Raw genomic sequence first — 17409 nt, 5'->3', positions numbered from 1 at the left:
TCCCCCTCGGTTGGACTATCAGGGGTTGTTTTTGGTGCAGATGAACCCTCCCCCTTGAACGATGAGCTGTTGTTTGGAGGGTCAGTTAAGGGTTGACCACCAGTCGGTTTAGGAGGTTCATTTTCCATTCTTTTGCAGCTTCATCAATGATCTTTTTCAGATTGTCAATTTTGTTGTCTGCTGCTTTCGCCTCTGAGTGTACAGCCTTTTCTGGTTCATCAAATAGCCTCATGTACTCTTCAAACAAGTTAGAAATGGGAACCGAGACTTGTCCTGATTCAGGAAATATTTCCCCCAAGGCACTTTCGCTTATTTGAACTTTCTTCATGTAGTTGTCATCAAAGGTTACATAGTATGTTTCTTCAATACGTTTGGAGCGTTTGTTCAAAACCCTGTATGCCTTTGAAGTGAGCGAATAACCAAGAAAAATTCCCTCATCGGCTTTGACGTCAAACTTGTTTCGGTTCTCTTTGGAGTTGAAAATGAAGCACCTTGAACCGAACACGTGGAAAAACTTAACGTTGGGCTTTCGATTGTTCAGAATCTCATACGGAGTGATGGAGAATCGTTTGTTAAGTAAGGATTGGTTCTGAGTATAACACGCGGTTGCAACTGCATCGGCCCAGAAGTATAGCGGAAGAGAAGCGAAGCTTAGGATAGTTCGGGCTGCCTCACATAAAGAATGGTTTCGTCTTTCAACAATTCCATTCTGTTGTGGTGTATAGGGGGCCGAGAAGTTGTGAGTTATCCCCTTTTCAGCCAGAAAATCCTCAAAATCTTTATTCTTGAATTCAAGCCCATTGTCGCTTCTAATATTCCTCACCAGCTTTCGCAGCTGCAGTTCCACTTGCTTGATAAACGTCTTCAACTTGGGAGTTGCGTCTGATTTCTGTTTAAGAAAGAAAACCCAGGTGAAGCGTGAAAAATCATCTACTATGACAAGAATGAACTTACTACCACCGAAGCTTTCGATAGCCGAAGGTCCACATAAGTCAATATGCAAAAGTTCAAGAGCTTCAACAATCTTTGTATTGATACGTGTAGGATGGCTCTTTCTGCTTTGTTTGCCCATCTCACATGCTGCACATAGGTGTTCCTTATCAAACTTGAGAAGAGGAAGGCCTCGAACATGATCACCAAGCACCAACTTATTAATGTCTTTGAAGTTTAGGTGCGACAGGCGTCGATGCCATAACCAGCTTTCATCAGAGTTCACCTTTGACAGCAGGCATATTGCTGGTTTTCCTCGAATTGGGTTAAGATTTAAAGGATACATCTCTCCCTTGCGTTCAGACTTCAACATAACTCTTTTGGATTGCTTCTCTATTATTTCTGATCCCTCATCATCGAATGAAACCATCAAACCAGTTCCCACAACCAATTGAGATACACTGATGAGGTTGTGCTGCAACCCTTCCACATAAGCCACTTTTCGAATCGTGAAGTCTCTGTTGGTTATCATTCCATATCCTTTGATTGTGCCAAAAGAATTATTTCCATACTTCACACATCCACCATCCTTAAGGGACCGAAACTCCCTCAGCTCTTCCCTCCTTCCTGTCATGTGACGCGAGCAGCCACTGTCTATGTACCATTCTTCATCGAACTGCTCGTCACTTATAACCTGCAAATTCAAGCAGATTTAGGAACCCAAAATCTCTTGGGCCCTGGTGAGTCTTTTACAAAAAAGGAATAGCAGCAGAAATATCAACCAAATAAGTTCTTTTTATTAGAGTGGTTTTGTCTTTTCTTTTGATGGTATACACCTTGATTTTGTGTTTATCTTGTTTAAATTGTGGTGTATTAGATGGTGTGTTGTTAGATGGTTTTGGAATATGTTTTTGAATCCTAGGGTTAGCTGACTTTTTCTTATTATTGATATCAGAATCTGAATCAAGCTTTCCCTTTCCTTTGATGTCCTTTACTGAATTCGGTTTTCTTTGGTAGTATGAAGGACCGAAACTCGACTTTCGGTTATTAGCCTTGACGTTGGGACCGAAACTTGATGTTCGGTTCAGAGCTCTGGTGTTGGAACCGAAACTAGATGTTCGGTTCTGAGCTTTGGAATAATAGGAGCTTGGACTAAAATTTTCCTTTCCGTTTGGCTTGTCTGTTTCTTTGACATCTGACTCTTTCTTGGAAGGAACGTAGTTAGGGTTTTGAGACTGCCAATACCGTTTTCGCTCATTCAGATTCTTCATGTATCTCTTGATTTATTTGGCGTTTCTGTTCAACCAACTGCTTTTGAGATTTATGAATATTGAAGCTTGATTTTGGCTTCTCATTTTGAGTTTCGGTTGTCTTGGAAGATACATTGGATGCTTTCTTTGGTTCTTCTGGTATCTCTTTCGTTCCACTTGTGCTTGGTTTATCAAAACTTGAGGGTTTGTTGATGGGTTCAGCAATGCATCGACCTTTTACCCTCCACAAGGTTCGCTCTGATAAGCCGATGGTTTTGTCTGCATTATCAATAGGGGCGGACCAGAAATAATCGTCACATCCTTCAGCATTGTCTTTGTCGACCAAGATTTTCAATTCTGTTGTTTGTTTTTCAGTTACCCCTGTAACAGCATATACCTGATTTGGCACAGTTTGAACTTTCTGATAGACCATTTCTTTTTCTTTGAGTTTATGCGGCTTGTCCTTTGATAGGCGAGCATACTCAACCGAGTTCTCAGATATGAGTGGTTTTTCATTCTCGGTTTCGCTCTTCATAAATTCAGAGCAATCAACCACATCCTCCACCGAGATTTCGCTCATCTCACTTTCCTCATCATATTCAGATGTGTTATCTATATTCATTTTATGTTCTGAAAGTAATTTGGCGTTAGATGAGTCAAATGTTTGAATGGTCTCGGACTTAATTTTCAACCTATCATTTTCATCTAAAAGTTTTTTGAGCATACATTTATGTTCCTTAGAGTCAATAAAGGTCGCTATCTTGTCTAGTCCGATTTTATAAGTGATGGACGTTTCTTCTGAGGACATTATGGATTCACACTCAGCGATGACCTCATCCTCCTTAATTTCAAGGAAGGGTAAGATCATCTTATGAATTTTTTTCCCTATTTCACAATTTAAGTGCAACCGAGTAATATTCGTATATAAGTGTTTAGCAATCAAGCAAAAAACATTCCGTTATTTCAAAAAATTTAAATTGTCTCGTTGCAAATAAATAATCTCATCCCTAGCCCTATTTAACTCCGTCTCCTTCAGCTCAATCCACATCCTTCTCTCCTCACTCTTCGAAGACACCCTGCTGAGTTGGTCAGTTAGGTTAGAGTTCGCTAAGCGAGTTTGCATGAGACTACCACTTAAGTTAGAAAATTTAAATTTTAGTTCATTTAATTCTTCTTCATAATATGTTACAGGAACTTTAAGTGATTCAAGGATGGATTGTACCTTTTTGATCAGCCGATCACAGTCGTTGATCTTCGCACTCACGGGCTTGGCTGCAAAGCACTTGTCCTCAGTCAGGTTCGGTTCCTTAAGCTTACCTTCGGTTGGTCTTCCAGCGGTAACCATCAAACATCTTCCAGCCGAACCAGTATCTCTCGCCACGTAAGCTCTTCCATGTGTGGGTTTTCTCACTTCTTCATCCTCAGAATCGGTTGACCAGACTTCAACGCCACCGAACTCATCTTCATCCACATTTTCCTGCACAATCAAGGCATTCATTGAACTATTAGGTACCTTCTTTTTCTTTATCTCTTCCAAATTTCGCATGTAATACGCCTCATCATCTTCACCGTCCCTTTTCTCAGCCATCTTCCTCAACATGCAATCTTTGGCAAAGTGGTTCTTGCCATGAAAGTAATTGCAGTCGAATCCAGAGTCTCCTGCAAGCTTGCTTTCTTTCTTGTCGTCATCCTTTTGAGAGGAGTTCTTCGTTTCTTCTTTCACCTTCTCAGAGCTATAACTTCCTTGCCAGTTTCTGTTCTTATTGACAGGGAACTTCTTTCGTGCAAACTTCTTTGGGTTGGAGATCATCATTGCATATTCCTCGCCTGTAAGGTCACATTCCGACATATCTGAATCCTCCTCTTCTTCTGCAACACTTTTGCCTTTTGAGACAAGGGCCAGCGATCCCACACCCGAAACTATCTTCGCCTCCTTGGTTACCACACTCTCATGGGATTTAAGTATACCCACCAGTTTTGCTAGCGAGTATGATTTAAATTGTTCGTGAGCTTTCACTGTTGAAACCACTGCCATCCATTCTGGTCTTAAACCATTCATGAAGGTTACCTTTTGCTCGATCAGTTTTCTTTCAATACCATGCTTGATCATCTTGCTAAGGAGATGATTGAAGCGATCGAAGGTTTGTATTAGTTTCTCTTCAGGTTTCTGTTCGAAAACTCCAAATTCTGAGAGCAACAAAGTTTGGATTGAGTGTTCTAGATCCTCATCGGTTGAGTAGAGTTCTTTTAACCTATCCCAGATTTCTTTAGCCGTCGTGCATGAACCAACTAACCAAAAAGTGTCAAATTGCAATGCGAATCTGATCATTCTCATGGCCTTCACATTACATAGCACCTTGTCCTTTTCATCCTGTGGCATCTTATGTTCGTCCGCCACAAGCTGATTATATTCTTTTTGAGTCTTCACTATCCTGTTCGTTCCAGAGTGGACAAACGGCCCAAGCGTGATAGCTTCCCAGATGAGATAACCATTATCTTCAGATCCAACTACGTAATCTTCAAAGTAATGCGCCCATACTCCATAGTCTTGAGTGTAAAGAATGGGAACCCTTGTAGTGGATCCAATACTGTTGGAGATGTTGATGGGATTAGTTTGAGAATCGTCGTGAGACATGATGAGCCTTTCCTTAGAACGTCTAGAATCAGACATGTAAACTTGAGATTAGGGTTTTATCAAACACAAGAGTTATCGTCAACAAGAAGAAGACGACTTCTTTATATTCAATAAAAGCGGAAACCCTAAAGAATTCTTCAAACAGAAGGAATGTGTATTGATCACATAGTCTCCTGCTCTGATATCAATTGTTAGAACAAAGTTCTAGTAGGATCGATAGATTCTAAGCAGAAAAACAATTAAAGACGTAATGAAGAACACATGAATGGTTTAACTGATGTCGAATGATTAAGCTTTAACGCCTCAGAAGAGCTCGATTAAGAACTTCGACTGTAGAGGTGTTTAGGGTTACAAAGCAATAATGATAATAATCATGACCGTATCTAAGGCATACATGCATGCACTATTTATAGCTTAACCCTAATTAATAATCACGGATGGACTGGCCCAATCCGGATATACAAAACTAAGCCCATGACGCAACATAAAATACCCAACAGCTCCCACTTGGTTTGATGTATACACATGGTTCATCGGGACTTTATGAGAAACCAAACTTTTTGATGTTTTCATCAAAACGATGATACCAGGCCCTAGATGCTTGTTTTAATCGATAAATGGACTTTTTCAGTTTACATGCCTTCTTTAGGTTATCCAGCTTGACAAAACCTTCAGGTTGTTCCATATAAACATCTTCCTCAAGATATATGTTAAGGAAAGCGGGTTTGACATCCATTTGCCATATCTCATAGTCATAACATGCAGGTATGGCCATGATAATCCTAATAGATTTAATCTTCGCAACTGGCGAGAAAGTATCTTCACAGTCAACACCTTGAATTTAAGTATATCCTTTTGCGACAAGTCGTGCTTTGAAAGTTTTTACATTTCCATCCATGTCGATCTTCTTCTTGAAGATCCACTTGCTTCCAACAGCTCTGTTGTTAGGAGGTAAGTCAACCAAGTCTCATACTTGATTGTCATTCATGGATTGGATTTCAGTTCTCATGGCTTCAAGCCATTTGTTAGACTCTGGGTCTACAGTAGCAGCCTTGTAATTTATGGGTTCACATTGATCCATCAAGAAGACTTCCTCTTCAGGAATGACAAATCCAAATCTGTCAGGTTCCTGACGAGTTCTACTGGAGCGTCGTACAGTTGGTGTGGTTTCGGCCATTTGAACGATAATTTTAGGTTCAACAGTGCTTTTTTGATTATCATTCTCAACTAAAGGTTGTGTATCTCTAATTTCTTCGAGGTCAAAGGGGCTCCCACTTACTTTATGCGAGATAAAGTCAGTTTCAAGAAACATTGCTTTACGGGCTATGAACACCCGATTTTCATCTTTCCGGAAGAAGTAATAACCCACGGTTTCTTTTGGGTATCCCACAAAGATACACTTTTGAGATCTAGGGTCAAGCTTGTCAGAAGTTTCTCTTTTAACAAATGCTTCGCAACCCCATATCTTTAAGTAAGACATTGATGAAACCCTTCCATGCCATAACTCGTAGGGAGTCTTACTAACCTTTTTAGTTGGGACCATGTTTACAATTCGAGCTGCGGTTTCAAGGGCATAAACCTAAAATGAATGAGGAAGGGAAGTATGACTCATCATCGATCGCACCATATCAAGTAGAGTATGAATTTCTCCTTTGCGAGACACCATTATGCTGAGGTGTTCCAGGTGGAGTGAGTTGTGACACTATGCCACAATTCTTAAGATGTTCATCAAACTCATAGCTCAGATATTCACCACCACGATCTGATCGTATGGTTTTAATCTTTTTACCAAGTTGATTCTGTACTTCATTTTGGAAAACCTTGAAGACATCGAATGCTTCATATTTGTGTTTCATGAGATACACATATCCAAATCAACTGTATTCATCAGTAAATGTAATGAAGTATCTTTCACTGCTTCTGGTCATTGTTCTAAAAGATCCACATACATCAGTATGTATGAGTCCTAATAGATCCCAATCTCTTTCACCAACATCGGTAAAAGGAGCTTTGGTCATCTTGCCACATAGACATGATTCACATAGATCAAAAGACTCTGAGCCTGTTGACTCTAAGATCCCATCCTTTTGGAGCTTAGCATTGCGAGTTTTACTTATGTGCCCAAGTCGACAATGCCATAAATATGTTTTATTTGAGTCTAACTTTGTCTTCTTATTTAAGCTAAACATTGAATTATCCTTTGTGTACGAACCATTTAAATCGATTTCATATATTCCATTTTTGGGACTAGTCTCAAAATAGAACACATTATCTTTAAACACAAAATTTTTTTTCAGAATCAAAGTCAAACTTATAACGAAAACCTTGTTCATACAAGCGAGAAGTAGAGATAATATTCCTAGTTATACTAGGTACATAACAACAATTGTTCAAAATAAGATTAAGGCCATTTGGAAGCAAAATATGATATTGTCCTATGGTTTTGATAGCTACTCGATTGACATTGCCAACATGAAGTTCCAAATCACCATCTCTTAGTTCTCTAACATTCTTTGGTCCCTGCAAATCATTGCAGATATTAGTACCACTTCCAATATCGAATACCCAAGAATTAGTACGGAATGCATGTAATTCAATCACATATATACCTGAGGTGCCAACCTGGTTGGCCTTGATCTTCTTAAGTTCCTCTAGGTATTTGGGACAGTCGCGCTTCTAGTGTCCCTTTTCATTGCAGTGAAAGCAATCAGCGTCAGCAACAGGCTTGAGTTTAGGAGTTGGGTTAGTAGAAGGAGGCTTCCCTTTACCCTTTCCCTTGCCCTTGCCTTTCTTGGCAGCTTTTCCTTTCCCCTTACCAGTATTATTACCGGTTTTCTTCTTGGAGATTTGACCCTCACGGATCATCAATACTTGATTGTTCCTAGATTTCTTGATGTTTGCCTCAGCATTTTTGAGCATGTTATGAAGCTCATGGATGCTCCTCTCCCAGTCATTCGTTGTGAAGTTCATCACAAATTGGTTAAATGACTTAAGCAATGAGGCTAGGATCACATCGGTCGCTAGCTCATCCCCAAATGGGAATCCGAGGCGGGCAAGTTGCTCAACATAAGCTTTCATTTTGAGTACTAGTGCACTCACAGAAGATCCCTCGGCCATCTTGCAACCAATAAAAAAATTCAAGGTCTCAAGCCTCTCTTGCTTAGCCTAAACTTGAAACATGACTCTCAGTCGTTCAATCATTTCAAATGCTTCATGAAACTCAAAAGTTTTCTGAAGTTCAGGAGTCATAGTTGCAAGCATGATGCAAGCCACTTCGGTTGAATCATTAACATGTTTTGCCCGGGCATCTTTCGATGCTTTGGTAGCATTAGTCGGGAGCTCTTCTGGGATAGGTTCATCAAGGACATAATCCTTTTTCTCAAGCTTGAGGACAATTCTCAGTTGTCTGAACCAATCAAGAAAGTTGGGTCGACTTAGTTTTTCTTTTTCGTGGATGGATTGGATGGTGAGTGATGAGGTGGTTATAGTTGGGGTAGTCATCTACAAAATAATAAGATTCATTTTAATATCTTCGATATAAATTCTTTTTAAAAATAACTACCATTCAAATTAAATTTTGAAAAGCTAATATCCACATCACCCAAAATAACTTGAGGATGTGACCCACTACTCAAGTGATTTTGTTGATCGGTAGGTTACGATAACCAATTACATCACCCAAAATAACTTGAGGATGTGACTCACAGAAGATCCCTCGGCTATCTTGCAACCAATGAAAGAATTCAAGGTCTCAAACCTCTCTTGCTTAGCCTAAACTTGAAACATGACTCTCAGTCGTTCAATCATTTCAAATGCTTCATGAAACTCAAAAGTTTTCTGAAGTTCATGAGTCATAGTTGCAAGCATGATGCAAGCCACTTCGGTTGAATCATTAACATGTTTTTCCCGGGCATCTTTCGATGCTTTGGTAGCATTAGTCGGGAGCTCTTCTGGGATAGGTTCATCAAGGACATAATCCTTTTTCTCAAGCTTGAGGACAATTCTCAGTTGTCTGAACCAATCAAGAAAGTTGGGTCCACTTAGTTTTTCTTTTTCGTGGATGGATTGGATGGTGAGTGATGAGGTGGTTACAGTTGGGGTAGTCATCTACAAAATAATAAGATTCATTTTAATATCTTCGATATAAATTCTTTTTAAAAATAACTACCCTTCAAATTAAATTTTGAAAAGCTAAGATCCACATCACCCAAAATAACTTGAGGATGTGACCCACTACTCAAGTGATTTTGTTGATCGGTAGGTTACGATAACCAATTACAACTCTTATGTAATTCTTAGATTTATGGGATCCAAAAACATTACTATGTTTTTAAATGGCATGTTCATCCCATCTATGCCTCAAAACTCTTATGCTTAGGTGACCTTTATCACATAAGAAATTCATCAAATCATCCATTTAAAAAATTTGTGAGTTATATTTCACAAATGGTTAGGTGACCTTTATCCCATAAGCAAATACTAAAACACCTTGACTATTTTTGACAACTCAAATGATAAGGTGAACCTAAAATCCACATGAATTGCACAAAAATCTCAAGTGATTTTTAAATGGATTGCATAGATTTGAAGTTTTGTAAATAAGGGTTTTTTATCAATGTTTTATTATTATAGCATTTTAAAACATTTTGCATCATGAATATTTCATGCATAAAATATTTCATGGTACATTTAAAGTGTTCCAAAAAACATAAAGTTGAATTTATTTCATATAAAGTTTTACTGGTTAAAATTTATATTCAACTTTAATTCGACGTTATACGGATTGGAACCAGTTTCTAACTTTGTTAATAAAACAACCTTTTATTATTGAGTTATGGAGTTTAGATTAAGTTTAAAAATATATTTCAAACTTTTTATATCTTTAAAAGTTTGGCTACTTTAGAGTTTAAAATTTCAAAAACTCTTTTTAACGAAAAACTCAATTTTGACATCTTATGTTGAAACTTTTATATAAAACTCTAAACCCCAAGTTTGTTGTTATTTTTTTGTGAAAATGCTTTTAGTATGACAAACAAATTTTCATACTTACAACATTTTATAACAACAAAAATAATCATCACAAACATACATTTAAAGTGTATAAACAAAGCCATTTTCTAGTAATATTTATTGTGAGCCACCACAACAAATATTAAGTCATTTCCTAAATGACTTATTAGGACACTTCAAGGTCTTCAAAAAGGCTCCATGTCTTCATAAGAACTTCATGCTCCATCTTGTTACATTTTTATAAAAATAAAATACAACTAGTCTAAAAACTAATTTATTACATATAAAAATGAACAAATGAAATAATACCTATTTATCTATTACATAATCAAATGAATAAATAAATACCAACCACAAATGTCCTAATGGCTTGTTTATATACAACAAACATATAAATATAAACAACACTTTGTTTTTTCTAAGGCAACTTTTATATAACCAAAATGCATGGAAAAATGGTTATAAAAAATAAACACCTTTTACTACAAGTTGCCAAACAAAAAAAATAGCCAAAAAGAAATTCATGCTTGTTTTCCAAAAACCAAAGATTATCATAACATGAAAATCATTCTAACATTAAAAAGATGGCTCTGATACCACTGAAGGATTTTGTTGCATAAAATAGATTGTTTTTCACAAAAACCGGCAACGGAAGCTTTAAAAATTTCTTATAAATTTCGAGTGTGACAACAAAACAAACCATCAAGGATCCTTTTAAAGAGGTTATAATGATATTATAACAACCATAAATAACAACCTTTGTAGCCTTTGGAACCTCTTGGATTTGGGGTGTTGAAGTAGATGACAAGAACAAGAAGCTTGATCTTCTCTACAAGTAATCCACCAACAAGAATAAGGTACCAAAATTTGTAGATTTCTTCTTGTACAACTTTGTTCTTTAAGCCTTAACTGCTTAATTAATTAAGCACTAAAGGAAGACACAAAACGAACGCCAAAAGCAAGTAATGTCTTCAAAAGAGGAAAGAGCTCCAAGCTTTTAGATGCTCACGGTTTTGAGAGAAAGAAAGAAGAAGTTTTTAGACCAATAAACTTGCACCTTCTTCATGTAAGAGACCCTATATTTATAACCACATCCAAGCATGGCCTCTTGAATATAATATTCAAAAGTATAGGCTATAAACGAGAGGCATGGGGAACAACATGGTGGAGGTTGACAAGCAACCTCCATGCTTCTACAACTTTCGGCCATAGGCCCTAAAGAAGACAAAAACTGTTCACTAGTCTTTTTAACCATGGTAGAGTAAGCCTTTGATTTAATCATGGTTAACCAAAGTGTCCAAAACTTTGTACATGACTTATTATATGATACCTTATCATATAAAGACTATTTTTCTACTTCTTACAATATTGTTTTTATAGAACAATAATTTTTCTCTAATTAAATACAAGAGTTGAATTTATTTATTAATAACAAATTACTTAATAAATATTCAATAAGTACCAACTTGATTAAGGTGTGACCTTATAGGATCATATGTCATTAGCAATGTCACTCAATAATGATTCTTGGGCATATAGATCTAACAAACTATTGTTATATGAGAACTATGCTAGAGGGAGGTAAGTATCCCAAATCCCCCCAAAATCCAATACACATGCCCGAAGCATATCCTCGAGCGTTTGGATCGTCCACTCGCTCTGCCCATCAATCTGGGGGTGGTAAGCAGTGCTGAAATGCAACTGAGTACCCAACTCTTCATGAAACTTCCTCCAGAATCTGGAGGTGAAACGAACATCGCGGTCTGAGATCACAGATACCGGCACCCCGTGCCTGACCACCACCTCCCGCACATAAATTTCTGCTAATTTCTCGGTGGAGATACTCTCGTAAATCAGAATAAAGTGTGCACTCTTGGTCAACCTGTCCACAATAACCCAAAGGAAATCCACACCCCGCGTCGTCTTAGGTAGCTTCGTGATAAAATCCATGGTGATCTCTTCGCATTTCCACATGGGAATGGGTAGAGGCTGCATCTTGCCGTGAGGCCTCTGATGTTTGGCTTTGACCTTCCTGCGGGTCAAACACCGCTCGACAAACCACACAACCTCCCGCTTCATGCAAGGCCACCAATAGCTCAATCTCAGGTCTCGATACATCTTGGTGGCCCTCAGATGAATAGTAAATTTGGACTTGTGCACCTCCTCCAAGATTCTTTTTCTCACACCCCCGGATGTCGGAACCCAAACTTTACCACACTGAGTTAATAACCCCCGACTATCTCGAACAAACAACGAAATTTGCCCCCGAATCCGCTCCATCTTCCAGTTCTCCCCTTTTAAACCCTCCACCTGTGCCTCTTTAATCATATCCAATAAAGGTGAAATCATTGTCATTCTTAAGCAAACATCTCGAATCAGAGCACTTGCCGTCTTACGGCTCAAAGCATCGGCTACCACATTGGCCTTCCCGGGATGGTACAAGATCTCACAAAAATAATCTTTCACCACATCTAACCACCTCCTCTGGCGCATATTTAAATTCTGTTGATCCATCAAATACTTCAAACTCTTGTGATCAGCGAAGATGGTACATCATACCCCATATAAACAATGCCTCCAAATCTTGAGGGCAAATACCACTGCACCTAATTCCAAATCATGAGTGGGGTAATTCGCCTCATGAGGCTTCAACTGCCTCGAGGCATAAGCAATCATGTGCCCCCTCTGCATCAGCACAACTCCTAACCCTGAAATAGAAATGTCACAATACACTACAAAATCATCCAATCCCTCGGGTAGAGCTAGAATCGGGGCCTCACATAATTTCTTCCTCAATGTCTCGAAAGCCGACTACTGATCTGGACCCCACCGAAAGGTCACACTCTTCTTGGTCAAACGGGTCAAGGGTACAACAATTTTTGAGAAATCCTGGATGAATATCCGATAATACCCTGCTAATCCCAAGAAACTCCTGATCTCGGATGCGTTTTTCGGAACCTCCCAATGCATTACCGCCTTAATCTTGGCGGGATCTACCAAAATAACCTCTTGGTTGATGATGTGCCCCAGAAATTGCACCTCACGCAACCGAAACTCGCATTTGGAGAATTTGGCATAAAACCTCTCCCTCCTCAAGGTCTCCAACACCTCTCTCAAATGTTGCTCGTGCTGCTCCTTGATCTTCGAATAGACCAAAATATCGTCGATGAAAACAATCACAGAATGATCCAACAACGGTCTGCAAACGCGGTTCATGAGATCCATAAATGCTGCTGGAGCATTGGTGAGCCCAAATGGCATCACCACACACTCGGAATGACCATAACGTGTTATGAATGTCGTCTTCGATATGTCTTCATCCCGGATCCTCATCTGATGATACCCTGACCGAAGATCAATCTTGGAAAACCACGATGCACCCTGAAGCTGATCAAACAAATCATCAATCCTCGGAAGTAGATAACGGTTCTTCACAATTTGCTTGTTTAGCTCCTAATAATCAATACACGTCCGGTGCGACCCATCCTTCTTTTTCACGAACATGATCGGTGCTCCCCAGGGGGAACTGCTCAGACGAATGAATCCCCAGTCTAGCAGCTCCTGAAGCTACGTAGACAACTCCTGCATCTCAGGCAGAGCTAGACGATATGATGCCTTTGCTATCGGAACCGCACCAGGCACTAAATCGATACGGAATTCCACTTTCCTCTCGGGAGGCACCCCAGGAAACTCCTCTAGGAATACATCAAGAAAATACCGCACAATCAGTACCCTGATCATATCTGGCGTGGCCTCCACCCTCGTATGCGAAACATAAGCCAAAAACTCAGAACAACCCTGCTGAAGGAGTCTCCTAGCCCTCGCAGCCGAATAGAGAGTTGGCCCATGCGAGGCTCTCTCTCTCCATGAATAACCAGTTCTTCCGTACTTGGGGTTCGAACCCTCACTAACTGACGCTCGCAATCTAGCGTGGCCCCATTGGGCCCCAACCAATCCATCTCGATGATCACCTTCAATCCTCGCAAAGGAATCAGAACCAAATCGATAGGAAACCTCTCCCCGAACATATTCAAAACACTCCTCCGAAATACTCTCGCAGCACTCATGGTGTGGTCATCTGCAATCTCCACCTCGAGTGGGGAATCCAAAGTCCCTGGAGCATCACGAAACTTCTTGCTGAGCGCAAGAGATACAAACGATCGGGTAGCCCCCGAATCAAAAAGAATCTGAGCCGACAAACCATTGACCAAAAAGGTCCCTATATAAAATCACAACAGCATAAGCGTAATAATAAAATAAAAAATATAGAAATAGATCACATACCAGTCACGACGTCAGGCGCTGCTCGGGCTTCCTCGGTAGTCAGCTGAATGCGCGGCTCTTCACTGTAGGAGCTTCTACCTTGATCGGGAGGCCATCAGTAATCCTCATCGTGGCGGGCACAGGCGCCGCCATTGCTCATCCTCCACTAACTACCCTCGGACAATCGGCCTTTTTATGACCGGTATGGTTGCAGTGGAAACAAATCAAACCCTTCTTGGGGCAATCTCGACTCTTGTGACCCGGCTGGCCACACACATAACATGCTGAGCCCGCTGCTCGGCAGGATCCACTGTGCGGCTTACCGTACTTAACACAACGGCCACGACCCTGCTGGGAGGATCGAAGGTCTTAGGCTTCTTGGCCTGACCCACTGCTGCCTGAACCTGCTCCGTCTTCCGCTTCGTACGGAGCTCTAACTTAATTTCCTGTTCCCGGGCCTTCTCCACCATCTCATTCACGATCTTGCACCCCGAAAAGCTCACAAACTCATGAATATCATCCCTCGACATCGAATGATACTTCGTCTACTTCATCTCCTCATCCGCAGCGTACTGCGAGACCAATAGTGCCCTCTCCCAGAATTTGGCGGTGATCTCCGCCACAGTCTCGGTAGTCTGCTGTAAATCCTGGAACTCTCTCACCAAACGCTGCACCTCAATGGAGGGTGCAAACTCCTGATCAAACCTCCTCATAAACTCCTCCCAAGACATCTCAGCCACACCCGCGGATCCCACCTCGCGGGTCACCTCCTCCCACCAATCTCGTCCTCGATCCCTCAACATACAAGTTTCAAACCCCACTTGTGCCGCCTCCGCGCAAAAGCTCGTGCGTTGGGCATTCTGCATGTCTGCCACCCAGCGTCGTCTAGCGATGGGATCCCTGACTCCGAAGAACTCAGGCGCTCCACACGCCTTAAACTCCCTGAACGAGGGAGCTCGAGCCCCAATCTGGCCTGCAGCAATCTCGGCTCGGAAAGACCTGAGTCGCTCCTCCATGATCTCCATGATGCCCTCCTTGAAGGTACCAAAAATCATTGGGGTAGCGTCAAGGATGCCTCGAGTTACCTCGGCTATGATAAGATCGCGCAACCTCTCATCAATGGGCTCTGCACCAGAGCCTGAACCTGATCCTGATCCTGAACCTAAACCTCGCGTGATCATCACCATCCTCAACTGAAAATACCACAATTAACAAATATAGGGAATTCGAAAGAGATTCCTCCTCACCGGACTCCTAAGAACTATCATGTCTAACATTGATTCAGGTACAGGTCATGTGCTTTCAGTAGTACGGGCCCAATACTACCTTCCACACCTACCTGTACCTTCCCCAAGGCCACACCTGATATCCCTAAATCTTCCAATCACAAATCATGACTCATAAAAACAACACTAACTCAGATCCTAGACTGTTCTAGGATTCTCAACCCTCACCAAACCAGAAACTCAAATTAATCATAGCAGTTTGCCTTACGCATGCAAGTTATACATAAAAAGAATCACATAGACTGTCAAGTAAAGCTTCTACCCTAAACTACAACCAAACAAGGAACAGGAATAAGGCAGATTCTCTCATTCTAGGGCTATGCAATCCTAAGCATGTATAACTTTGAAAGCGTACACTTAGCAAATAATCCATGTAACATTAATTTCCATATATACTATAGCATGGCTAAAACATTAGGAACACTTACTTGAGCTCGGCCAATTACGTGCATTGCATTTTCCCTTTTTTACTTACAAAATCGTTTTCAGGAAATTTAACTTTGGTTTCTTTTTGAAAAGCAATTTGTTACCATTTCCTCAGTTTGAGTTCTGACACACCCAGAAGTGTGCCCGAATCCCTCAAACTAAGGCTCTGATACCAACTTGTAACAGCCCAAATGTTTACAGAAAATTTTTAACATTTAATTTCACAAATATTAACCACAAGATGTCCAAAATTCCAATTACATAACTGTTGGATTAATGTCTAAGTCCATAACTATATTTGGTATGTACTTGACCCGACCCGACATGGTCCATTTGGGTTGCACTTCACCGGCACAATTTATATGGATAGTCTTTTGAGAATAGTATATTTATGATTTATATTAATATATTATAAGTTCTAATATATTAATATGGAATCATATTATTTAATTAGTATTGATCAAGAATTAATTTAGAAGTAATTAAGTGATCAAAAAGAACTAATTAAATATGGACTCTTATATATATGGAATGGGCCAAGTTCATTTAGGTTGGGCTAAGCTTTCATGGATGGTCCATGGAGCTTTTAACCTATGGATCCTATGTAAATGAAAGGTCATGGGTATTAGGGTTTACATGGATGTAACCCTAATCCTCCAAAATATATAAAGGGGTCCTTGGCTCACAAAATTGGCACAAGTGTGTGAAAATAAGAGTGGGCCGATTTTAGTGTGTATACATATTCTCTCAAGTTCTTCCAAGGTGTTTTGGTGATTTGTGATTCCATTTGAGGCTTCTACACTATTGGGGCTAAGCTCTTAAAGCTTGAAGACATCAAGCTACATCAAAAGGTATGTCATCTAACTAGAACTTTGTAGTATAGGTGCTTCATAATATGCTAGTTAGGATGAAACCTTGGAATAGTTAATATTTGCATGTATAATAGAGAAAACATAGATCCAAGGTTTATAGGGTTGCATGTACACCATAGGAGTGTTAGAATGCTCAAAACCCAACAGTGGTATCAGAGCCATGGGTTGTTTTCTGTTATATTGATGCAAATGTTTTATTTTCACGTTGGAAAAAAAAAGGGAAAAAAAACATGATGTTTGTCAAATTTTAAGATAATTACTTGTTTTGTGAAAAACGAATTATTTGTAAAATTTGAATCATTTGTTATATGAGTTGAATTAGGTCAAATTTAGTAAAAGATAAAATGATATGATTATTTTATTAGTTTTAAAAGTTTGATCTAAATGTTTTAAGGAGTTACAAATTTTGTCATAAAATTTTGGAGCTCAAAAGTTTTTTTTAAAGTTGTGATCTTAAGGGTTTTTTAAACGTCCATAAGTTATGGATATGAAAGTTTTTTTTTTAAAAAAAAATTTGATTCAAAGTTTTTATGGAGTTAAAAAATTTGGTGTTAATGTTTTAAAGAATTCCATAACTTGTTCTTAAGTTATGGAACATGGAAAGTTTCATCATAAAACACCATTAATTCCATAAGTTATGGAATCCAAAGGTTTTCAAGAATTACAAAACTTGCCCTCAAATTTTGGAATTTGAGAAAAGTTTTTTATGAAAAAAAGAATTGAATTCTAAAACCCTT

The sequence above is a fragment of the Lactuca virosa genome, chromosome 9 (genome assembly GCF_052849685.1).
Source record: "Lactuca virosa cultivar CGN04683 chromosome 9, Lactuca_virosa_CGN04683_v6, whole genome shotgun sequence".
NCBI classification, from domain to species: domain Eukaryota; kingdom Viridiplantae; phylum Streptophyta; class Magnoliopsida; order Asterales; family Asteraceae; genus Lactuca; species Lactuca virosa.
Note: the sequence above shows the minus strand (reverse complement) of the source record.